General features: G+C 41.6%; 1 pseudogene; it reads right to left on the minus strand.

The window, feature by feature from the left end:
- Positions 1–938: 938 nt before the first annotated feature.
- LOC101051213 (small ribosomal subunit protein uS7-like) lies at positions 939–1,539 on the minus strand (annotated as a pseudogene).
- Positions 1,540–25,365: the final 23,826 nt, after the last annotated feature.

A 25,365-nucleotide genomic window follows, 5' to 3' on the forward strand; every position in this document is an offset into this window, starting at 1 on the left:
GCTTCCCTTTCATCTCCATTCTGGGAATTTTCTTTAACAATTTCTTGAGTTGAACCTTCTGCTTCCTGGACCCCATATCTTCTTTTGGCTACTCCCTTGTCTTGGTGGAGCACATGTTCCAGTTGCTTCCAGAGAAACAGTTAGTGAGAGGTAAATTTTTGGAGACCTTATCCCCAGCATTCTGAAATTTCACAATAATGGGTCTCTATGTGTCATATAGTCATTGTACTTCATTGTACTAGATACTTAGTTGGCCCTTTAGTCTGTAAACTCAATTCCTTCAGTTTGGAGAGAAATCTTCTTTTATTATGTCTTTAATTATTTCTTCCCCTCTATTTTTCTGTTCTCTCTCTGGGCATTCCTAACAAATATTGGTTCTCTAATTCTCTTATTTTTTTTTCTTTTTCCCATCTCTTTGCACTCTTGTTTTATATTCTTAGAGATTAATTTAAAATATATCCACAGATACATAATAAATAAACTTCTAATTTTTAAAAATTTCTATTCAAATAGTTTGAGTTGCCGGGCATGGTGGCTCAAGCCTGTAATCCCAGCACTTTGGGAGGCCGAGGCGGGTGGATCACGAGGTCAAGAGATCAAGACCATCCTGGTCAACATGGTGAAACCCCGTCTCTACTAAAAATACGAAAAATTAGCTGGGCATGGTGGTGTGTGCCTGTAATCCCAGCTACTCAGGAGGCTGAGGCAGGAGAATTGTCTGAACCCAGGAGGCGGAGGTTGCGATGAGCTGAGATCGCGCCATTGCACTCCAGCCTGGGTAACAAGAGCAAAACTCTGTCTCAAAAAAAAAAAAAAAAAAAAAAAAAAAAATAGTTTGAGTTTTTAGGAGCTTTTTTTTTTTCTTTTCTTTTTTTTTTTTTTTTTGGTGTGACCTCCCCTAAAAGGCAGACAGGTTTTATTGGGCCACAGCCAGGAAATCAGCAGCTGGACTTGGCCATGAGCTCCAGCTTGTTCTTCTTGATGGCATAGGAGTTGGATGAGCCCTTGGCAGTGTTGATGAGCTTATTGGCCAGCCACTCAGTGATGATCTTGATATTCTAGAAGGCAGCCTCACTGGCACCTGTGTACAGCAGCCAGATGGCTTGATTTACATGGCACAGTGGGGACATGTCCATTAGCCTGCTGTCACATAGTCTTAGCTTGCTTGATGTATGTGGAGTGTTCCCGGGCTACTGTTGATTATGGCATTCACCTGAACCTGCAGAGGGTTGTTGCCTGTGAGCAGGTGGATGATCTTGAAGGCATGCTTGACAATGCAGTCATGAGCTTCTTGCTGTTAAGGCCACACGTCATCATTGAGTTGGTGAAGTGTTCCATGATGAGGCATGGCACTTTATGGACATGCTTGGTGGCATAAAGCCCGGTGCTGTGAGGCAGGTACTTGGTATACTTCTCCTTCACTATGATGTAATCCTGAAAGGAAATATCATTGACCTGTGCATCAGTGCTCCACATCCCAAAGAACTTGATGTCAGGGGTTTCTGCCACCACTGGTGCTGCTGTCTCCCACTTGATCATCTTGAGGGCACAGCCTGAGCATATCCGTCTCTTAGTGTGGACCACGCACCACCCTGAAACAGATTGAAACAAGAATTCATTCTTATTCTTAGAATGTTTATTTTCATTTCTAACATCCATGTTTCATGGACATGATGTATCTATGCATCTCTCTGAAAATGTTAATTGTAGGGATTTTTATGGCTTCTTTTCCTCTCTACATTATTTCTATTTCTTCCAAATTCCTTTTCTCAATGTTCGTTTCATATTCTTTTATTCTATTAAAGACTTTTCTCCAATGCTTGACTATCCTTAACTATTCATTTGTATTTAGGAGTGTGGAAACTGAAAATCTTCATATGGGGAGATGCAGGGGGCAATTATTGACTGATTAGTCTTACGTCCTTAGATGAACCTGGCCATTTCATTGGCAGACCCTACAATTATTAGTATCTGTGGGTCTTTTCTCTTAAGCCTATCAAATTTCCCAGAGAGGAGGCTTCTAATTTCCTGCCTGAGGGATATAATTCTGACTGCCAGAATTAAGAATGTTGATGAGAAAGGTAGGGGGAAAGAGATAATGAGGATCATCCTTGCCCTCGACTGAGCCTGGGAACCTCACTTAAAAATCCTCCTCCTTATTATCATAATTGTAATAATAGCCAACATTTATTGAGGGCTTACTTCATCAAACACAACATTTCTGTACAAGCGTGTTCTCTTCTTCTTTTTTTTTTTTTTTTTTGTAGTGTTTACAACCAACCCCCAGTAAGTATTTTCTTTACCTCATTGTTTAACATAGTAAAAAACTGGAAATAACCTAATGTCCAAAATGAGAGATTGATTCCAAAAGTCGTGGTGCATTGATACAATGAACTGGTAGGCAGCCACTAAAAGCAGTCTAATGGCCCCGGTTATAGGGTCCAACCAATTCCCATAGGCCTACTTAAAAAGATCCCACTTCTGTTGAACTGACCCTACCATTACCTCCACCCCAGCTACCCACCAAGAGTTGGACTGAGAAGAGAATAGAGGTTGCCTTTTGAAAACCGCAATGATAGTGAAGAGAAACCTATCCCTATCCCCACTACCCCTCTTCTTGGTGAAAGAGAGGCCATAGTGGGCTGGTAAATATCTAACAACTCATTGGAGGTATCTCTGTTGCATAAACATTTCTACCATAGCCAACTTCAAGCAACAAATGTGACACCCATCAACTGGCTAACACATTTTCTGAAAGTTTAACAATTGGCTTTCATGAGCTGGGATGAGCTGGTTCCAGCTTACCACTAGAGAGAGGCCTCAGAGAACAACAGTGGTTCAATTTCTGCTTTTTATTTTCTTTTTTGAGATGGAGTCTCACTCTGTCACTTAGGCTGGAGTGCAATTGCCACCCAGAGAGGAAGAAAGCATGAAATGGCAAAGTTGGAATTTTGGAAAAATTAAAACCATTGCGTGTCACATGGAGATAATCTTGTAGTGGTGAATGTATAGTTACTTAACATTTTCCTCTTTATGCTTTTTTGTGTTTGCTTATTTTTGCGCAACTAACATGTACAAAATAGTAATTTTTTTGGCTTAAGAATCCATGTTACTGATGGGGACAAAGATGGCATCGGAAACAGACAAGAAGACCTAAAGTTAATAAAAATGCATTTTCTAGTGAATATAGAGCTCCTGGTAATACAAGGTGCTGAGAAGAAGGCTGGCTTCAAAAGTCCCAGGGGGCAGGCCAGGCACAGTGGCTCATGCCTATAATCTCAGCACCTTGGGAGGCCGAGGTGGGTGGATCACCTGAAGTCAGGAGTTTGAGACCAGTCTGGCCAACATGGTGTACACCATCTCTACTAAAAATACAAAAATTAGCCAGGCATAGTTGTGGGCACTTGCAGTCCCAGCTATTCAGGAGGCTGAGGCAGGAGAATCACTTGAACTTGGAAGGCAGAGGTTGCAGTAAGCAGAGATTGTTGTGTCATTGCACTCCAGCCTAAGTGACAAGAGCAAGACTCTTTCTCAAAAAAAAAAAAAAAAAAAAAAAAAAAAAAAAAAAAAAAATCCCAGGGGGCATTTATGAGGAGCAAGGACTCCCTCCTGGAGGGAGAAAGTGCCTCGGTCACAAGAAGGCAGCTCTTTAATAGCTCTAATCCAAGGATGGGGGTCCCCTCCTCCTGGTCATTCCTTAAGGACTTCCGAGTGTTTCTGATAAATAGAGCATTATGTCTTTAAATGGACAATTAGGTCTTCAAGGCAGCTTGAAGTAAAACAGCAATGACCTCTTGAATTTATTACATCACTGGAGAGGCAACATTTGGTCTGAAAAGTGTAAAAAATGTTTCTGTGATTTATATATTACCCAGAAACCTCTTGGCTTCCTGGAATTCTTAATATAAATTATATTTTCTCAGAAACAATGTTCCGGCATTGCTGCTAACAGCTTGCTTGGCCTCAGTTACTGAAGTTGACTGGTTTTGCCCCCAGCAAAAGTAATGGCATTGCCATTGGCAGTGAATCTGAAGAGCAAAGTAAAGTTATGCTTTCAACAGGTCCTTTGCCAGTTCCTTAAAATCACTCAAAACAATCCATCCATTTTTAATGTCTCCCTTGGCAGCAACTTCAAGTGATTAAAAAATGTCCTATCCGTTCTAAAAGCAGTCCCCAGAAAAATATTTAAATTATTTTATGACATCTAAAAGTTGTTGTAGTGTGGTCAACCCCAGAAGAGTGTCATAAACATCTTGCCTCTGTGTGGGGACATTCTGAATTTTGAATGCCATCTGCTGATTCTTGACTGGCTGACATGTTTCTGGAATTACCTGTCACAAGGTAGAATTCAGCTTCAGTGAGCATCTGATCACTCTCACATGCTAGGCATTCTCTCTCTCTCTCTCTCTCTCTCTCCCTCTCTCTCTCTCTCTCGTGTGTGTTTGTGCGTGTGTGTGTGTGTGTGTGTGTGTGCTTTGTTACAAGGTGAGAGTAAGTCCGTCTTTCTGTCTTTCTGTGTGCTACTTATTGCCTTGCTTTCAAGTGCCTGTGGAGTTTTCCAAAGTATCCTGTAATTGCCTCAATACTTCCCTTCACTTTAGCAAAATTGAAGCGTGTTGTAGGTTTCCACTTTTATTCTGATCCTTAGGTCTAATTATATTTACAACCTGGACTAGGATACTTGTGTAAGTGTTGTTTATGCTTCCAAATTCAAAATTATTCATAACATGGTAGATAGTAGAAATATGATTTGCAAAATCTTTAGAAGACGTCTAGAAAATGTCATTTTTAGTAGGTTGATTATTCTCTAGGTGGAAAATTTAAAGACCAAAGATATTGGAAATGCGAGCAGCTCTTCCCTATATTGCTCGAGAATCTAAAAATGGAAAAAGCTAGGTCAGCCCCCTTCTTCAGCTCAGGGGTTTATATTTCACAGAGCCTCCAAGGGATGAACTAGCCTCTTGAATGTCAGCTACCATTCATTTAATACTCCAATGTGAGTTTATTTAATTAATTAATTTATTTTTTTTGAGACGGAGTCTTGCTCTGTCACCAGGCTGAAGTGCAATGGCGCCATCTCGGCTCACTGCAATCTCTGCCTCCCGGGTTTTTAAGTGATTCTTCCGCATTAGCCTCCTGAGTAGCTGGGACTACAGGTGTGTGGCAATATGCCTGGCTAATTTTTTGTCTTTTTAGTAGAGACAGGGTTTCGCCATGTTGCCCAGAGGGGTCTTGATCTCTTGACCTCATGATCTGCCCGCCTGCTGGGCCTCCCAAAGTGCTGGGATTATAGGCGTGAGCCACCACGCCCGGCTTTGAGTTTATTAATAGTAAATTTTTCTATGCCTTTTTGGGAATGTGACTTATATTGCCAGCTTGTACTGTTTCTCATGGTAATGGATTCTCTCCACTGCATAAAATCAGGCTTCCCTTGATTTGGCTTAAAATCACCTCATAAACTTAAAAGAAATTATTTCTTTTTTTCTTTTGTAATTCGTTGTTCACTTCATGAGGGTCTTTGCGATTCTTTAGGTTTCTAACATGTTCCCCGCCCCACACACAAGTCTTTCTGATTGAAGAGCAGCTAATCTTTTTAATCATGCCTCCTTTATGCCATATGGCAACCCCTCCCCCTCCTGTGTCCTTAATCTCTTTCTATACCTTTCTCTAGCTCTTCCTCTAACCCCTCCCTTTCTGTTAGGCAAAACTATCTGAAAGGGGAGTGAGCCAGACTGTCCCCAGGGTATTGCTAATATGGTGATTGCCCTGACCCTGCACTCTGGGAGTTCCCACTCAGTAGTGGAGACCAGAGACCAGGTGGTTGGTAGATGCAGAGGGTGGAGGGGAACAGGGAAGGACAGAGAAGCTGGAGCCTTTACTCAGGGGGGTTTGAAAAGATCAATGTACTCATGAATGCTGGCTGCTTAGATATGGCACAGTCTCCTTCCTTTAAATCCTCCCTCTTCTCGCTCTATGAGACTCCTTCATTAGAGCCCCTCACCTTCTTTGGTCTCCAAGGCTCTCCTCCATGCTTATTTACCACATTCAATTTAAAGAAACTTACTTCTTTTTGGGGAGATGCATGTGGGGCCCACAGTTCACTGGGAGTGGTATAACAATGAAGAATATCCTGGGACAGACGCTAGTTGTTTTAGATAGAGAGGAGGCTGGCTTCTGGACCCTGATGGATAAAGGAGAGGAACAATCCCTTGACTATCTTTGTGCCTAGAGAGCCCCATCTGCCTTAGCTTCTGTCCCCGGGCCTTGAGTATTATTACCTGCTCAAGAGCTACTCTCAAAAATGTGAGTCAAAAAAACTAACAAGGTGTTCTAAATCAGCCATGATTCCAGGGATAATGGACTAATTGGTCTGAGCCACAGATTGCATTAAGGATTCCCCAAAGGACTGCTTTCCAAAGTGACTCAGGAATTGATTTTCTAAATGATTGTCTGGGTTACGATTAGAAGTGAAGATGGGGGTAAGAAAGAGCGGAGAAAGTAAGAAGGAAAGTGAGGTGCTCCATACGTACACATAGAATACACCTTTCAAGGACATCTCTTTCTCTCTGCTTCTCTGTCCTCACACCAAGGAGTCTTTCTCTCTCTCTCTCTCTCTCTCTCTCTCTCACACACACACACACACACACACACACACACACGTTCACACAGTCAGAACAAAAGTGATCATACAGGATTCCCTGCAGTAGCCTCTAGTCCACACTGTTTCATGACTCATTTTTTTTTTTTTTTCTGAATCTGAAGTCTAGGCTTACATGTTAAAGGAATTCCTTTCACTAAAGGCATCTTTCCTTCCTGGAATTTGGGCTGGGTACACTAAGTAGAACTCCCCCTGACACACACTTAGTAAGGCCCCGTGACATTTCTCCAACAGCCGCCTCTCCTGAATTATGGGATTGCACAATGAGCTTACGAAAGCAAAGAATGTGGCCAAAGAATGAACTCCTGCAGGAACCTTACCCAGATGTCATGTGAAACTTTCTCCTAGTTTTCCAAGGAGATCCTTGTCTTGGCAAAATAGTAGAATTAGGTAAGGTAGGCACCTTCCTATCTCACTAAGTTCTGCTTGAAAGACACTTCTGCTCTCTAGCATATCCAGAGTCCCTGATTTCGTCGCTTTTAATGCTAAGTTCTGTTTGCTAACTGAGTAAATGATGTGGATTGAAACTTTATTTTCTAGTGAACCGTCTTCCAGGTCTTTGGTAAATGCATATCAATGTTAGATTCATATTTAAGAATTATTACATACACTTAGCATTTAGATGTGCAATTATCTGAGGAAAAAATCCACTATTCTGGCATTTGATGGGTGAAAGATAATGTTATTAGAACTACAGTTAAAAGTACTCTCATATACATATCTGGGTTTGGAAAATCTTGGCTTTCCCAGGGAAAAATGCTTGCTTTACTTACTGTACGATTCAGCTGAAAAGCTTCCTGTGAACTAGACCAAATACCACCTCTTCCACGAGGCTTAGGCAAGTTCCGTCGAATGTTCTCAGAGTCACATGCTGAGCAGAAAGTTGAGCTGGGATGATTTCTAGGATATCCTAGAAATTTCTAGGATATCCATTTATCTATTCTAGTCTGTTCATGAGAAATAGCAGTAAAGAAAGAGACTGCCAAAAAATATGAGAACAAATATGTTTGCAGACCTTTATTCAGCAGACAATGCATTGTGCCCAGAAGACACACAATGAGGGTGGATAGAGTTGAAGAATGGTGTTTAGAAAATGAACTTGGTTTTATTTACCAGCCATTGGAATCTTCAGGAGGCTTCCGGGATGAAATGCAACACTCCAGTTACTATTGAGTCCCTCAGAGATGCTGAAGAAATCTCTAGAAGATTCAAGATATCGTATCTTCACTCCCACCACATCCCCTATCATCTTTGTAGCAAACATAGCTCTGGAAAAGTAGAGATTGATCTTGGGTTTCACCTTTCTTTAAAGTTCTTCAAACACCTTTTTTTTAAAGATGTTTATTTAGCTTAAGGTTCTGCAGGCTCCTGGAAAGTACAAGAAGCATGGTGGCAGCATCTGCTCAGCTTCTGGCGAGAGCTGCATGGTAGGTCAGAACATCTTAGGGAAAGTCAAAGGAGAGGTGGACTCATGCGAAGAGATAAAACTAAAGGAATATCTTGGCATTATCACAACCCCGTAATCCTGGGAATGAATTCATTTCCATGAGAACTAATGGAATCTCATTGAAGTGAAAACTCACTCACTATCAAGAGAACACCACCAAGTTATTTATAAAAGATCTTCACAGCTGGGCATGATGGCTCATGCCTGTAATCCCAATACTTTGGGAGGCCAAGGCAGGCTGAACACCTGAGGTCAGGAGTTCGAAACCACTCTGGCCAACATGGAGAAACCCTGTCTCTACTAAAAATACAAAACTTAGCTAGGCTTGGTGGTGGTTATCTGTAATCCCAGGTTCTCAGAAGGCTGGGGCAGGAGAATTGCTTGAACCCAAGAGGCAGAGGTTGCAGTGAGCCAAGATCACATCATTGCACTCCAGCCTGGGTGACAAGAGTGAAACTCCATCTCAAAAAAAAGATCTTCCTCAGTGACCCAAACACCTCCCACCTCCCACTAGGCCACACATTGGAGGTCAAAGTTCAGCATGAGTTTTGGAAACACTTAATTTTAAAAGCAAGGGCTCGGTCCAATGATACACGTATGGGTTTGTCAACCAGCTACTTTGAGCAATGATTATAACCATGAGAGCTGGGGTAGAGGAGGTTGGACTTTGTAATCACTGGAAAGCCAGAAGCCCTGGCCACATCTAGAGTGTGTCTTTCTGACAGAATAGGCTTCTGGAAATAGATGAATCTGGATTTTTTTAACGTTGTCATCCTAGCAAGGGATGAACTTGGACTCTTCGGGCTTCAAAGGAAGCCTGAAGTATACTCAATGGTTCTGTGATTCTGAAAAGTCTTTTTTTTTTTTTTTTTTTTTGAGATGGAGTTTCTCTCTTGTTGCCCAGGCTGGAGTGCAATGGTGCAATCTCGCCTCACTGCAACCTCCGCCTCCTGGGTTCAAGCGATTCTCTTACTTCAGCCTCCCAAGTAGATTGGATTACAGGCATGTGCCACCACCCTGGCTAGGTTTTTGTATTTTTAGTAGTTTATTAGGTAGCTTATTAGGTATTCTAATGGTGATGTAATGAAATTGTCACTGGTCAAGATTCCAGAAAGTGCCAATGATGTCTTCAGCCCAGGAAATGTCTAACTCCTACGTCTTTGGTTGTTTTCCATGTGATTTAGAACTCTCCTGAAGCCCAAGGTTATTCTTCTGAAGGTAAAGGGCCCTAGGCAAACTATCTGTAGGTCTTGTTCAACAACTCCCACCATTTTCCTTTATTTACTTATTTATTTATTTATTTATTTATTTATTTATTTATTTATTTTTGAGACTGAGTTTCGCTCTTGTTGCCCAGTCTGGAGTGCAATGTTGTGATATCGGCTTACCGCAACTTCCGCCTCCCTGGTTCAAGTGTTTCTCCTGCCTCAGCCTCCCAAGTAGCTGGGATTACAGGCATGCGCCACCACACCTGGCTAATTTTGTATTTTTAGTAGAGACAAGGTTTCTCCATGTTGGTCAGGCTGGTCTTGAACTCCCAACCTCAAGTGATCCACCCGCCTCAGTCTCCCAAAGTGCTGGGATTACAGATGTGAGCCACTGCATCTGGCCAACTCCCACCATTTTCATTTCATATTAAGAAGTGGAAAAGCACTTTTCTCATTCTCCTGAAGTTCTGTTTGGAGAACTGAAGCAGAAAACTCCAGGAAACTGCACAAACAGAGAACTAGCACTGGGCAGATCAGGAGTGCCATTGTATGTAGGGGACAGAAGAGCATCAGTGCTCCTGCTGTTACCATGGGTATGGTAGAAGTGTGGATGTGAGTGTGACCATGTGACTCTGACCCTAAGAGGATGTGATGTCATGTCAGGTCTTTCTTCACTAGCCTCTAGAATTTAGAGGCTAACACTTCTGTCTGATCTTTGAAGCAACAGAAATTTCTTATATTCTCAGGGAAAGCCTGAATCATTTGCCCTTATTATCTTTGCATGAATAATACTGGAACATCATGCTACCCATTAGAGCTTTGATCTCAAGGCCTATAACCTTTAATAGATAGAATGACTTGAACAAAAAGCAGCCCTAATTTAAGAAAACAACATTAAACACTGACTAAGGTTTCTCCAGGGCAGCTAAAGGGGAGAGAATGATCAATTACAAACCAGAAATAGCTAGCCAAAAATCAGATTTCTCAGTCACAACCTGGAGGTAGGCCAAAATGTGGAGTCAAACAATAATGTCACAGATAGCTGTCTTTTTTTGCATTTGTTCTGTTAAGAAAGCCTGTCTTGGAATATTCAGTAAGACAGCTGGCTGGTTGGAGGAGCCATTTGTCACTTTAGCCAGAGAAGCCTGTAATCTAATAGTTTCAGTTCCCCTGGAAACAAGAGCATAGAGGCATGCCTGCTCTGGAAAAGGCAATCTGAGCAGTGCCAGGGTGCTTGGAAGAGCCTCAAATACAGGCTGTGAGTGCTGGCTCCTCAGAAGGTCTTACCCAGACAGCAGAAGCCTGGGGCAGCCCAAGGTACTTCCTACCACCTTGTTATTTGTGATGTTGAGTCACCTATTTTGCTTCCCCAGGCCTTAGTCTGTTTACGGGTAAAATGGGGGTAAGGATAGCAACTCATGCCTTGCGTCAGGCAAGGCCAAATTTCAAAACTCCATTCTAACATTTCCTGTTTGACCTTTGGCAATTAATTACTTTCACTCTGAACCTCTCTGAATGCTCAGTTCTTTATCCATAAAATGTGGGAAATAATACTGATCGTGTGAATTTTAGAGGACAAAATAATGTATGTAAACATAGTAGACACTCAATAAATACTTGCTGAAGTAATAGATGAATGATAGTGCCCAGCACATAGTAGGTGATTTTTAGGTGTAGGTTCATCTTCTTTCTTACCTAACTAGATATTATATGGAATCATACAGTGAGACAAATTATTCTTACTGAACCACAGGATCAAGGTATCAGCCAAATATTCTAGAAAGTGTTAAATTTACATCTTCTATGTTTTTCATTTGTCTTTATAGGCACTATTCTGGCCAGAAACATATATCTTAATTGCACTGATGGAAAATATGTCATAGCTAAAGGCAAAAATGAGAAGTAATGTCATGATAACCCAGTTAATTTCAAAAAGGGGAACAATTGGTCTCTATAGGAAAATATGCATGCATCCATCAACACACACATACACACACGAAACCCACAGAGTTCTGCATGTAACCTCAAGGATCCTCCAGAGCCCCAGATTAAGAACCTCTGGTGCACAAGACTGGAGAGGGAGGGCAGCTGGTCAGGTAGTTGTCATAACAACCTTGTAAAACGTTTTGCCAAAAATGTTAGGCAGATGCAGATTTTAAAGAATAACATGAGCTTTTCCCTTCAAACTTTCTATTCTAGTAGAACCCTGCTTTGCCATTCTTAGTTCCTATCTTTTCTTCTTATCTCCTTCCACTCCTTTTAAAGTTGATCACATGTCTTTCTTTAAAAAATGAAAATTGGGAGGCCGAGGCAGGCGGATCACCTGAGGTCAGGAGTTTGAGACCAGTGTGGCCAACATGGTGAAACCTTGTCTCTACTAAAGCTACAAAAATTAGCTGGGTGCGGTGGTGGGGGCCTGTAATCCCACCTACTCGGGAGACTGAGGCAGGAAAATTTCTTGAACCTGGGAAATTTTTCTTGCAGTGAGCCAAGATGGTCCCACTGCACTCCCGCCTGAGTGACAGAGTGAGACTCTGTCTCAAAAAAAGAAAAGAAAATCAGCCTGGCACAGTGGCTTACACCTGTAATCCCAGCACTTTGGGAGGCTGAGGCAGACGGATCATGAGGTCATGAGATCAAGACCATCCTGGCCAACATAGCGAAACCCTGTCTCTACTAAAAATAGAAAAAAGTTAGCTGGGCTTGGTGGCACATGCCTGTAATTCCAGCTACTTGGGAAGCTGAGGCAGGAGAATCACTTGAACCTGGATGATGGAGGTTGCACTGAGCCGAGATCGGGCCACTGCACTCCAGCGTGGTGACAGAGTAAGACTCTGTTAACACACACAAAAAAAATCATAGCTGATTTATAACATTTCCATTTGTCTTTGCTATGTTAAAGTTAGGAAGGTCTGTAGTTGGTGGTCAGTAGCATTTTAATTTAATTGTATTGCTCTACATGTTAAATGTTAATATTCTTTATGGTAATTGCTGATTGGTCTTGAGTTGCAGTGTGTCTCTGTATATAATTATATGTGTAGCTCTCTGTCCATGACAATTAATATCATCCAATCTCCATATATAATGGTTGTATTTTGATCGATAGGTTCAGCTTAATGCTCTTTGAGAGTCTCCAGGCCTTTTAATGCTCTTTCTTAGGATGAGCAGCCCTAGTCCTAATCGTGGTACACCTTGTATTCAGTCTGTTGCAGTTCTCTCCAGCAACTGTAGTCTGTGTTTTGAAGTGATGACCCAACACATATATAGAATTTTTCTGTTCCCCCAGTTTGTAGTTAGCCCACTTTAATCTATCATATTGCAGCTGTTTGAATATGGGACAGTTATCCATTTTCCATCCTCTAGAGGCTGTGTTTGAATGATTATTGTTTCATTGCAAACAGACTGGCTATGTTCCAGGAACTCTCCTGTCACTGAACATTGTGTACAGTTCCTGTATTATGCTGGTAAAGCAAAGGGGCTTCATTATAGCCTAAATTTGGTCCAGGAGCCAATACCAGAAAATTTCTGTTGGTGAACTTTTTTTCAGTGGAAAGCATGATAGCTACCCTAGGCAGCTTTTGATTTTGAAGATGGGGATGATAGCAGACTCTTTCCTTACTATATTATTGGTCAAATGCATCAGACAGAATGTTCTGACTGGTTTAAAATTTCCATTTGTGCGTCACTGCCTCCTTCACTGTCTCTTACCAAAAGCTCACTTTTTTTTTTTTTTTGGATTTGAGACAGAGTTTCACTCTTGTTGCCCAGGCTGGAGCACAATGGCATGATCTCAGCTCACTGCAACCTCCGCCTCCAAGATTCAAGCAATTTTCCTGCCTCAGCCTACCGAGTAGCTGGAATTACAGGCGCTCGTCACCACGCTTGGCTAATTTTTTGCATTTTTGGTTGAGATGGGGTTTCATCATGTTGGCCAGGCTAGTCTTGAACTCCTGACCTCAGGTGACCCACCTGCCTCGGCCTCCCAGTGCTGGGATTACAGGTGTGAGCCACGACACTCAGCTGTAAAAGCTTGCCTTTTAAGTCAAAAATTTGTAAACTGTCCCTTAAGAGTATGAATGGTCCTGTAATACCCTGCTATGTGAGAAAAAAAATGGTGGGAAGCAAGGAGGCTGTGAGCAGCAAATCCATGATCCGTGATACAGGCACAAAGGATCACAGGGGGCTTGAAGCTTTCACTCAAAGGCCCTTCTTCATTTTTGTTCTATAAAATCCAAGCCACAGATATCATCTTTTTCTTTTTTCTTTTTTCTTTTTCCCAAGGAGCTTCTGAAAGCTGTAGTACCAGCCTCCAAGAATTTTGCCAGACTAGACTCCACCAATCCCAGCCAATGCTAAGTACATGCCTGAATGTAAGAGATATGGCAGGGAACAGGTGGCAAGGAACAACATCACATATTTTTACTTCCTTCTCTCTTCTGCCCCTTCCACTGAAGGCTACATGTCAGAATGTCTGCTGTCGAAGGAAAAGTTTGATCAAAGGATTCCCTCAGACCTAAAGTCATAATGGCCACTGATGTTTAAGCACTAATACTTTGTCTGATTGGCAGTATAGTGACTAAGGGCATGGGATCCAGTGCCACATTCCTAGACTCAAAGTATGACTCTCTGTCTTAGTAACCTAGAGACTTTAGGGCAATTTCTTTACCTGAGATCTCTTGGTTTTCTCATCTTTGATGTGGCATTAGTATGACTACCTACTTCATTGTGTTGTTGTGAGGGTTATAGAAAACAATTTAGATATGTGCATGCATACTTGCATGTGCCTCAAAACAGTGTTTTAATAATAATTTACTAATATTATTATTATTACCAGGGTTAAGGGCTCTTCCACTCTGCCCTGTTCTATTACTGTCATGAATTCCCTACATTGTCCTTGGTTCTCAATGCCATGTTTATTGTTTCTGTGGTATCTTCAACTTCGTAGGATTAGACTACACCTCTGTCCATGAGACTGTTCACCAGGCTCCAGCCCTAAATCCCATTTGTGATGCCTCTGGAGGTCCCCTTGGGGCCCTAACACCATAGCCAAAAATAAACTCCTTAATCTACGAGGGAATAAATAGAATATAAAGAGCAAGGGAGACAAATGTCAGTAGCAAATGGAAGGTTGCCTAACACAGCAAAAACCCCTCCATGCCAGTAGGAAGTAGACCAGAGCTATCCCTTTGGTTTGTGGTTTACTCACTTTGTTCCGTTCTCCATGTCTGCTCTTCCTCCTGTTTCTCCACCCTTAGGGAAAAAAAAAAACAAAAAACACCACCAGCTTGTTGAGGCTGCTGACGCAGAAATCTGGCTTGTGGTCGCTCTTACTGTGTAGTGACTCACCCTGAGGAGCAGGAATGATTTGCCTGATGGGGGAGGGAAAGAGAATTGTGTCTGTGTGGGGGTATGCAGGGCAATTGCTGGGGAGGCAAGCAGACAGCTAAAGCAACACACCAGTCAGCTCTCTTGGGAAAAACCCTCACAGGCCCAGGCCATGGCATCCTCTTGGTGTAGGAAAAAAGTTTGGAGAGGGTGAAAATCCCAGTCATCCAGTTTTGAGTGTAGGGAAGTCAATGAAGATTTCACAAAGCCATGAGACTTTATAGATCTTGGCGATTCCAAACCTAAATCTGGAGGATTTGTACAAAGAAGAGCAAAGAGCACAATAGTGAATCTCGTTCTCCTTTCCCCTTCCCCTGTCATCTAGGGATACAGGGCTTTCATGATACTCAGTGCTTCTCCAAACAACTTTCCATTCAGCGCCCCCTCTTAGGTGGGCAGCTTCCCAGCCCAAGTACTGAGAAGCATTTCCAAAGTTCATCACAGTGGCAACCATAAATGGGATGCCTGACCCACTCCATAGCAGGGTCTTAGGCCTCTACTGGGCTGCCTTCTCTGTACCTCCCAGGCAATGTCAGCGTCAACACGTAGGAGATATGGGCAGACCTCCTCCCTTCTGCTGTCCTTCGTACTGTTTATTCACCAGATTCCTCGTAAATACCACTGTCCCCTTTCTCTAGCCTCTTCTCATGACTTCAAAGTATAGGACAACTTAAATGTAGCTCTTCTCCCCAGAGAAGGTCAGGGACACTTTCTTTAGGCATGCCTTTCTTTCTTTCCCTATGAAAATTTCTCTTGATCTATACTAGTTTTCTCAGTCCTCTTTTGAGTGATTAAAACAGGTCAAATAATCAAATCCAGGTTTGAGTGTTGACGGCAGATAGATAATAGCTAACTTTGCTGCTCTTCTCAAGGCAACTTACACATTTTCATAGGATCCTACAATATGGTAGCCCCAGTACTGGCACACTTTTTCTTTAAAGGGTCAAATAGTAAATATTTAAGGCTTCGAGGGCCATACAGTCTTTGTTGCAACTATTTAACTCAGCCGTTGCACTCTGACATCAGCAACAGACTATTCGTAAACAAATTAGAGTAGCTCTTTTCTAATAAAGAAATAAACTGAATATCATGTTTTCATGTCAAAAATATTATTCATCTCTTGATTTTCTTTCAACCATGTAAAATATAAAAAACATTCTTAGCTTTGACATAAAAAAAAAAACAGGAGGTGGTCTAGATTTGGTCTGTGGGCTGTAGTTTCCCAACTGATGCCTTATGAAAAGATTGATTCATCGGGGCATGGTGGCTCATGCCTGGAATCCCAGCACTTTGGGAGGCCGAGGCTAGCAGGTCACAAGGTCAGGAGTTTGAGACCAGCCTGACCAATATGCTGAAACCCCGTCTCTACTAAAAATACAAAAGTTAGCCAGGTGTGGTGGTGGGCACCTGTAGTCCCAGCTACTTGGGAGGCTGAGGCAGAAGAATTGCTTGAACCCAGAATGCAGAGGCTGCAGTGAGCCAAGATCACACCACTGTACTCCAGCCTAGGTGACAGAGCAAGACTCTGTCTCAAAAAAAAAAAAAAAAAAAAAAAGGGAAAGAATTGATTCAAATGGGGGTTTCACACAGTGCTTTAAGTTGAATGGGATGAGGAGGGAGAGCTTTTTGAAAAGGGATTAGGAACAATCTCTTCAAATCACACCAGCTAGGTACACTGTTACATCCTGTCTCTTTCATTCAACACATATTACTGAGTAACTATATATGCCAAGCACTGTGCTAGGTACTATGTAATACAATTATCATTGATAGAATAAAATAAATGTTGTCTATGCACCTATATGGTTTAAAGTACAGTGGAGGAGCCAGATGATTAACAAGCAAATAGCCAATAAATATATCATTTCAAATTATGATAGATGTATGAAGCAAACACAGGAGAGAATTTGCATAGGTTGACAGGGGAGCATACTTAAAAGTTCCAGTCAGGGAAGGAAGACTTGTATATGGAGATGTTTTTGTTAAAAAATAGTCTGAAGAGAAGCAAAGAGTAGGGGAAATAAAGTAAATCCCAGGCAGCACCCAGAAAAACCAGCATGTGTAAAGAGCCTGAGATGGGAAAGACCTTACCTTGCTCACAGACCTGAAAATAGACAGTATGACTAGTAGGATTGGAGGAAAGTGGCTACAGAGGAGGTGGGAGAAGTAGACAAAGTCCAGGTTACTTAGAGCTTCATAGTCCACAGAAAGGAGGATGGGCTTCATTTAAAATGTAAGGTAAACTTTTTTTTTGAGACAGAGTCTCGCTCTGTCACCCAAGCTGGAATGCAATGCATGATCTCGGCTCACCACAACCTCCACCTCCTGGGTTCAAGAGAGTCTCCTGCCTCAACCTTTCAAGAAGCTGGGATTCCAGGCATGTGACTAGTTAATTTTGTATTTTTAGTGGAGACGGGGTTTCTCCATGTTGGTCAGGCTGGTTTCGAACTCTCAACCGCAGGTGATCTGCCCTTCTCAGCCTCCCAAAGTGCTGGGATTACAGATGTGAGCCCTTGCGCCTGGCTGGAAAACTCTTTTAAAAGCTTACTCTGGCTAATGTGTACAAAACAGATTGCAGGGACGGGGAGAGCATAAACTGGGTAATCAGTTAAGCATTCATTACAGTTGTATGGGCAAGAAGTGGTGGTGGCTTACAGTAAGGTATTGGCAGTGAAAATTAAAAAGAGTGGACACGTATGAGATTTTTGGCAGAGGAACTAGAAACTATGCAACTTACTGATTAGATGTTGGAGGTGAGGGAGATAGCAGAATCAAAAATGATTTGCTGTTTCTGACTTCAATAGCCTGGTAGATGGTTGTTCCTTTTGATGAGATAGGAAAGATTAGGAAAGGAAATCATATTTGGGGAATGAGAGGTAGGGAAGATGGTACTAATAAAGAGTTCTATTTTTGGACAGATTAAGTCTAAGATGCCTTTGAGATAGCCAAGTAGACGTCTAGCTAGTTGGTTATGTGAGCATACCATATAAAGGACAGTTTGGGGTTAGGGATATAAATATGGATGAAGTCAACATATAAATGATATTTAATAGCATGGGAATAGAGAGCACTCAGTGAGAGTGCAGATAGGGAAGAGAGGAAGCCCTAGAAACTAGTGCTGGGCTACTCAAAAATTTAGATATTGGATAGAGGAGGTGTCTTCAAAATGAACTGAAGAGGAGTAGTCAGAGATACTGGAGAATTAAGAAAAATATGTAGTGTCACAGAAGCTGAGAGAGGAGATTGTTGGAAGAGAAAGTAGTCAACTGTGTTGAACACTGGTGGAAGATCAAGTTAGATGAGGACAAAAGGAACACTACTGGTTTTGGGAACATGGAGCTCTTCAGTGACCTTGGCAAGAAGTTTGGGTGGGGCAGTAGGGTTAGACTAGCAATGGATGAGGTTAACAGAGATGTAAGACCTGATAGGATTAGCCTTGTAACGTCAATCCCAGAGCTGTCATCCAGAATGCATACTTGGTGGTATGACAGTTTCCAAGGCAGCTACTCCCTTGGGCAGCATTAAGTGGTATGGCACTGATGGCATAGCGTGGCTTTCTATTCTTTCATGGTGGTTTTTTCTGAGACAGACTCTTGCTCTTTCGCCCAGGCTGGAGTGCAGTAGAACAATCTCGGCTCACTGCAACCTCTGCCTCTTGGGTTCAAGCGATTCTTTTGCCTCAGCCTCCTGAGTGGCTGCGATTACATGAGTGAGCCACTAAGCCTGGCTAATTTTTTTTTTTTTTTTTTTTTTTTTTTTTTTTTTTTTTTTTAGTAGAGATGGGGTTTCACCATACTGGCCAGGCTGGTCTTGAACTCCCGACTTCAGATGATCTGCCCGCCTTGGCCTCCCAAAGTGCTGGGATTACAGCCATTAGTCACCATGCCCAGCCACACTGTGGGTTTTAAAAAGAATTAAATCCTCATTTATTTATTTGCTCAGTAAATATTAATTGAGCAATTAATAAATGCCAGGTACTGTAGATGCTGGAGATAACGTAGGGAACAAACTCCCAAAACTTTCTGTCCTGGTGGAGCCTATATTCAAGTGACTAGTAAAGCCAAATAGGCAACTATAGTCAGTTTCATTCAGTACTGTGACATAAGGAAGATACATTAGTCAAGGTAGTTCATTCGAACTTCTGTAACAAATAACCCTCATATCTCAGTAGTTCAACACAATAGAAGTTTATTACTCATGTTACATGCCAATGCAGGTCAAGCAGATCTCCTGGGAAGCTCTCTTCCAAGCTGTGACTCAGGAACTAGGCTATTTTTGTCTCATGGCTTCACCATCCCATAGACATCCTCAGAGTCCTCCAATGGATCCTCTTTATTCTGCAGGCCAACAAGGAAAGGCAGCTCACAGAGTATCATGCAGCATGATTTATGGCCAGACTTGAAATGGAAAGTGACCAGAAGCCAATATAATGGCAAGAGATGTTGGGAAATATAATCTTCCTCTGTCCAGGAAAGAAATGGCGTTAGTGAGAAACTAGCCAGGTTCCATCAGTGAAGTGTAGGACATCATGAGAGTTCAGGGGAAGAGCTTTTAATATTAAAGTGTCAGGAAAATGTTTCTAGATGAAGTGATGTCTAAGTAACCTGAAAGATGACTAAGAATTAGCCTAGTGAAGTGGGGTTAAGAAGATTTCAACCTGGGGGAACAACAGGTGCTAATGACAGGAGGTAAGAAAGAACATGGTTTATTTGAAGGACTATATGAAGTCGGGCAAGGCCAAAGCATACAGCATGAGCTGAGAAATGGCAAGAGATGAGAATGAAAAGGAAGGGTCAGTGCAAAGGTGAGTGCAGGCCTTTGGAGTAATGATTTCAAATAGAAGAGTCAAGAGATCCTCCAGGGTAGCTGGTCCCTGATGAAGGTTCTGGGTAGAGGGACTATGGCAGAGGTCTCAAACATAAAGGCCTTCAGGGGCTAAGCAGAAAAGTTGAGAGTTGAAAACAGAAGAGAGCAATGATGCCTACAGTAGCTGGAGTATGTATTCCATACCTAAATATATTAAATCCAAAAACAAAAACCAACCAAAAACCCACTGTGCAGAACAAACAAACTGTATCTGCTATGGATACTGTTGCTGGTCTTAAGTTTGTGAGCCCTGGTAGAAGGCTTCAGGAGATTTCTTACAGTCACCAAGGAGTTCAGGTCAAAAATAGGAGATGGGGATATGCCAGACATGTCAGAAACAAGTCTGTAGTTGTCAATGTGCTGATTTGCAAAAGCTTTCACACTTCTTCCTGCTATTTTCAGTTAACTGGTTGGTAAGATTGCACATTTTTGGACAGTAATGGGATTGTATTATTTCATTTCTATAATAATAATAACAATAACTAAAAGGCCAGGGACTTCTTTAAGTACTTTATTAACCCACTAAGTCCTCACAACAATCCATGTGGTATTTATGATGGTTATATCCATTTTTAGATGAGGAAGCTGAAAGAGTAACCTCACAGTAACTTGCCTAAGCTCACACAGTTAGAAAGTGACAAAGTAGGGATTTGAACCAAAGCAAACTGCTTCCAGAGTCCATGCTCTTGCTAAAGTCTGACTCTTAACAAATATTATTACACACTGTCTTTTCAGGAAATATTTACTGGGCCTCAACTATAGGCACTGGGCTAAATCCTGAAGAAAGTGATGAATAAGACAAACTTCTACATTCAAGGAATTATTAGTCCACAGCAGGGGCTCACTGACCGTTTCTGGCCTATTGCTTGTTTCTCTATGGTCTGCGAGCTAAAAATGGTTATTAAATTTTTAAATGGTTGAATAAATAATTAAAAGTATAATATATATGTATATACAGAGACATGTGAAATATATATATATAATGACATATGAAAATGATATGAAATTCAAATTCACTATCCATAAATAAATGTTTGTTGGAACACTTCCACATTCATTTATGGATTATCTATGGCTGTTTTCATGATACAACCAGCAGAGTAGAAGAGTTGGAGCAGAGACCCTACCGTCCACAAAGAATCATATATTTACATCTGGCCCTTTACCAAAAATATATGCTGACCTCTGGTCTATTGAGTCAGATGGATACATAAACGTAATTTCAATACAAAATGAAGAAAGACAGTCTTGCTTGGTGTGAAAAGTATGAGCTTTAATTCAATGGAGACCGATAGACTTGTATTTGAATCCCAGCACCATCTCTACCAGCTGCGCCATCTTGGGTAAGGTATTTAACTTCTCTGAAACTGTTTCCCAGATAACAAGGCTAATAATGTATTTTTGCATACTTTTGTGAGGACTAGAGCTAATATATGTATAGTGTTTGCACGAACACTCGAAAAATGATAATACTAGTAGCAATAATAAAAGGGGACTTCAAAAAATTCATGGAAAATGTGTATTATGAAAAAACTATGCATGGATCGTATTTGTTTTGCATCAAAATAAGCTTGTACTAACTTGTTATAATGTGTCTGAATAGTTGGAGGCACTAAGAAGAATAAGACATCGGTTTGAAAAGAGCCCCTATCAGAGCAACAGATATTCTGCTAAAATTGAAGCAAGAACAAACATGAAATTTATGGTGAAGTTTGGGTAGATGAATGGTGAAACCACTGATGTTTCATGAAAAGTTTATGGGGACAATGTTCCAAAGAAATCAGTAGTTTCCAAACGGGTAACCATTTTAGGAAGGGATAAGATGTTAAAGATGAAGTCCACAGTGGCAGACCATCCACATCAACTTGTAAAGGAAAAATTCAGCTTGTTCATGTCCTAATTGAAGAGAACTGACAATTAACAGCAGAAACAATCCCAACACCATAGACATCTCAGTTGGTTCAGCTAACACAATTCTGACTGAAAAATGAAAAATGAAAGTTGAGCAAACTTTTTACTCCACGCGTCCCAAAACCATTGCACACAGATCAGCAGTAGACAAGAGCAGAGCTTTCAATAGAAATTTTAAACAAGTGGGATCAAGATCCTGATGCGTGTCTTCAAAGAATTGTAACAGGAAATGGAACATGGCTTTGCCAGCATGATCCTGAAGATAAAGCACAATCAAAACAATAGTTACCAAGAAGTAGAAGTGGCCTGGTCAAGAGCAAAGGTTATGGCAACAGGTTTTGGAGGATGCTCAAGGCATTTGCTTGTTGACTTTTTGCAGGGTCAAAGGATGATAACCTCTTCCCATTATGAAAGTGTTTTGAGAAAGTTAGCCAAAGCTTTAGCAGAAAAATACCAGGGAACGCTTCACCGAGATCCTTCACCACAACGCCCCTCCCCATTCCTCTTATAAAACAAGGGCAATTTTTGTGGGCGTTTTGATGAGAAATCATTAGGCATCCTCCTTAAAGTACTTATTTGGCTCCTTCTCACTTTTCTTTGTGTCCTAATATTAAAAAATCTTTAGAGGGCACCAATTTTTCTTCAGTTAATAATGTGAAAAATGCTGCATAACATGGTTAAACTCCCAGGATTGTCAATTCTTTAGGGATGGACTAAATGACTGGTATTATCGCTTACAAAAGTGTCTTCACCTTGATGGAACTCATGTTGAGGAATGAAGTTTAGACTCTTTTTTAACTTTTTTTTTTTTTTTTTTTTTTTTTTTTGAGACGGAGTTTCACTCTTGTTACCCAGGCTGGAGTGCAATGGCGCGATCTCAGCTCACCGCAACCTCCGCCTCTTGGGTTTTAACTTTTATCTTTAATTCCATTTTTCACAAACTTTTTGAAATCCCCTTTTAATGTTAATAACATGTTATGATAAAGGAGGTAAGGTACAATGTGAACCTTGTGCATGGACACCTAAAACAGTTCAGAGGGTTTACAGAAAGCTTCCTGGAGGAGGTGACCCTTTGAATTGGCCTCAGGTGTCAGATGGAGCTATTTTGAATTGCAGTTCTTTCATTTACCAGCTGTGTGTACCTGGGCAGATTACTTTACCTTTTGGAGTCTCATTTTCCTCACATGTAAAATAGGGCTAATAATACTAATAGTGATGAGCTTATAGAATCATTATAAGGAAGAAATGAGAAGATGCATACACAACACTGTGTGCTTTGTTTGGCACATGTTAAGCATCCAATAAAAGTCAGTTGTCATTGTTGTGGTGGTTGTTATTGTAGTTTAGGGCACAGGTTTTGAAAGCGGAGAGACCTGGCTTGAACTCTGACCCCGGGCAAGTTACTTAATGCCTCTAACTCTCGCTTCCTCATCTGTAAAATGAAAGTAGTAACACTATCAGAGTATGATGGCTATCAGGATTACATGATATAATTTACTTAACCCAATGACTGGCAGATGATAAGTGCTCCGTAAATAGTAGCTGTTGTTGTTATTAGACACAGTGATGGCAACAGCGAGTGCCCAATAAACATTGTTGAATGACCAACTAACTAGTGGGTACAAAGTATTCATATTCAGTTATTGAGAGGAAACTCCACCAGCTTCAGCTTTACTGTTGCCAAGTGAACATGAGGCCATCTTTACCTGAAAAGCTTTGATGTCTTGTAGTTACTAAAACATTTTCAGAATTTCCTGTTATTTAGTAACTGCTACTCCTCAGCTGACATGTAAATAAGACTTCCGAGTATGTGTGAAGTTACTAAACAGTATGGGGAAATGGTCCTCCTGCTTAGTTTTTCCATCAATAAATAACCCATCATTTGATGAAGCAACAAGCTCGTTTCCCTAAAAAAAAAAAAAAAAAAAAAAAAAAAAAAAAAGCAGAAATGACATGTCTCAGAGCTTTAAAAAGCTCTGTTTAGTAAGCCTTTGTTAAATATATATTTAGATTATAATAAACCAAGACCTTAGGCCAGATTCACAATCTCTTCCTCTGCTTCTGTGGCTATGGTTATGCAAGGAAATGGAAAAAATGTTCAAAGAGACCAGGAGCCCTGGTCCAATATTTGGACTGTTTGAATTTCCTAACCCCACTTTCCTTCTGTATTCTTTCCCAGCCAGCCAGGCTAATGACCTCTATAGGAGATGGACCCTTAGAAAAGTTACACAGCAGGCCAATTTGTCTTTGCTTCCTCCCAGCCTCCTTTTCCACTCTTCTCTGCTCTATCCCAGTATCTTCAGGCTCTTCTTCAGCCCCTAAAACCCTTTCTGCAATGTCCTTAGTGGAGTAGCTTTCCCGGGCATGGATCGTCCACGCCCTCCTTCCCATCAAATTGGCCCGTCCTATAGATCACTCACCGAGGGCTCTGGCTACAGTTCCTAAGGTGACAGGTGATCAAATTGTAATAGTATAGCTACTTCTACTGCCCCAACTCTGGCGTATTAACAAGCTCAGTTCATTGCTCCTAAGAACAGGTTCCAGAGCTCCTCTATGAAACACTGCTAGAAGTCCCAGGTTTCCCAGGGTCAGGGTGGGGTTGCTGCATGAAACTCATGTTAGCCACCAACTGCGCATTCTGCCTACAGTGGTGAATTGGCTTGTGATGCTTTGTCAGAGCTCCTGCTTGGTAAAGTTAACTGGGGCAAGCCTAGGTTGCCAGTGAAATGAAGTCACATGGAGATAAGGATAATACCGACCTCCCAGGGATATCATGATGATTAAATTAAGTCATATATGTAAAACTTTCAGAACAATGCCCGGCACCATGTAAGTGTCCAATAAATGTTGGTGTTTACACTCTCACGCTCTGAAGACTGAGTGGCTAGCTAGTAAGGATTCTGATCCATCACGGCTCATGAGCACACATGGTCCCTCTCTCAGTGTGCCTCTTTTGGAGACTGCTTACCAAGTCCCTCCTGAGCAGGAATGACTCCCACTTAGGGACCACATTTGGAGCTCCAGCTCCCTGCTTTTCCCCACCTTCTAGCCTGTCCTGCCTGCCTGCTGCTAACCTCACTTACTATTGGCACTGAAAGCCCTAGTGTCTTGTTTTCCCTCATAACAACCCAGAAATCATACACCAGCAGCAAATACGTGCTGAGGACATTTTGTTTGGCTGACATAGTATTTTTTTTTTTTTTTAATTTCAGTTGTTGTAAACATTTAAAAATCAGGACATTTCCTGTAAAAAGCTGAGATTTGAACTTCTTTCTTTCTTTGTTTTTTTTTTTTTTTCTTTTTTAGATTTTAAGATCTAGCATGATCGGGCACGGTGGCTCATGCCTGTAATCCCAGCACTTTGGGAGGCTGAGGAGGGCGGGTCATGAGGTCAGGAGATCGAGACCACTCTGACTAACACAGTGAAAACCTGTCTCTACTAAAAATACAAAAAAATTAGCTGGGCGTGGTGGCATGCACCTGTAGTTTTGGCTACTCGGGAGGCTGAGGCAGGAGAACCGTTTGAACCTGGGAGGCAGAGTTTGCCGTGAGTTGAGATTGTGCCACTACACTCCAGCCTGGACGACAGAGCAAGACTCCATCTCAAAGAAAAAAAAAAAAAAAAAAAAGCAGCACAGGCTCAAATCCCAGTTGGCAAATATCCTTTGCCTCTGGGTGGTGCCTGCCCCCTTTAAACCAGCCTTGTACTTTCTGGTTTGCCACTGTCCCCATTGGATTGGCCCACTTCTCTCTTTTACTAACACTAGCAATAGTCCTTAGGGCTCACCTGGACAAGCCTTAATGGTTTATTAAAAACTGGAGCCCTTGGTCTCGCCCCTTCCTCTTCCTCCTCCTTCCCCTCTCCTCAGAAAACAAAACAAACAACAACA

The sequence above is a fragment of the Saimiri boliviensis genome, chromosome X (assembly GCF_048565385.1).
Source record: "Saimiri boliviensis isolate mSaiBol1 chromosome X, mSaiBol1.pri, whole genome shotgun sequence".
In the NCBI taxonomy this organism is placed as follows: domain Eukaryota; kingdom Metazoa; phylum Chordata; class Mammalia; order Primates; family Cebidae; genus Saimiri; species Saimiri boliviensis.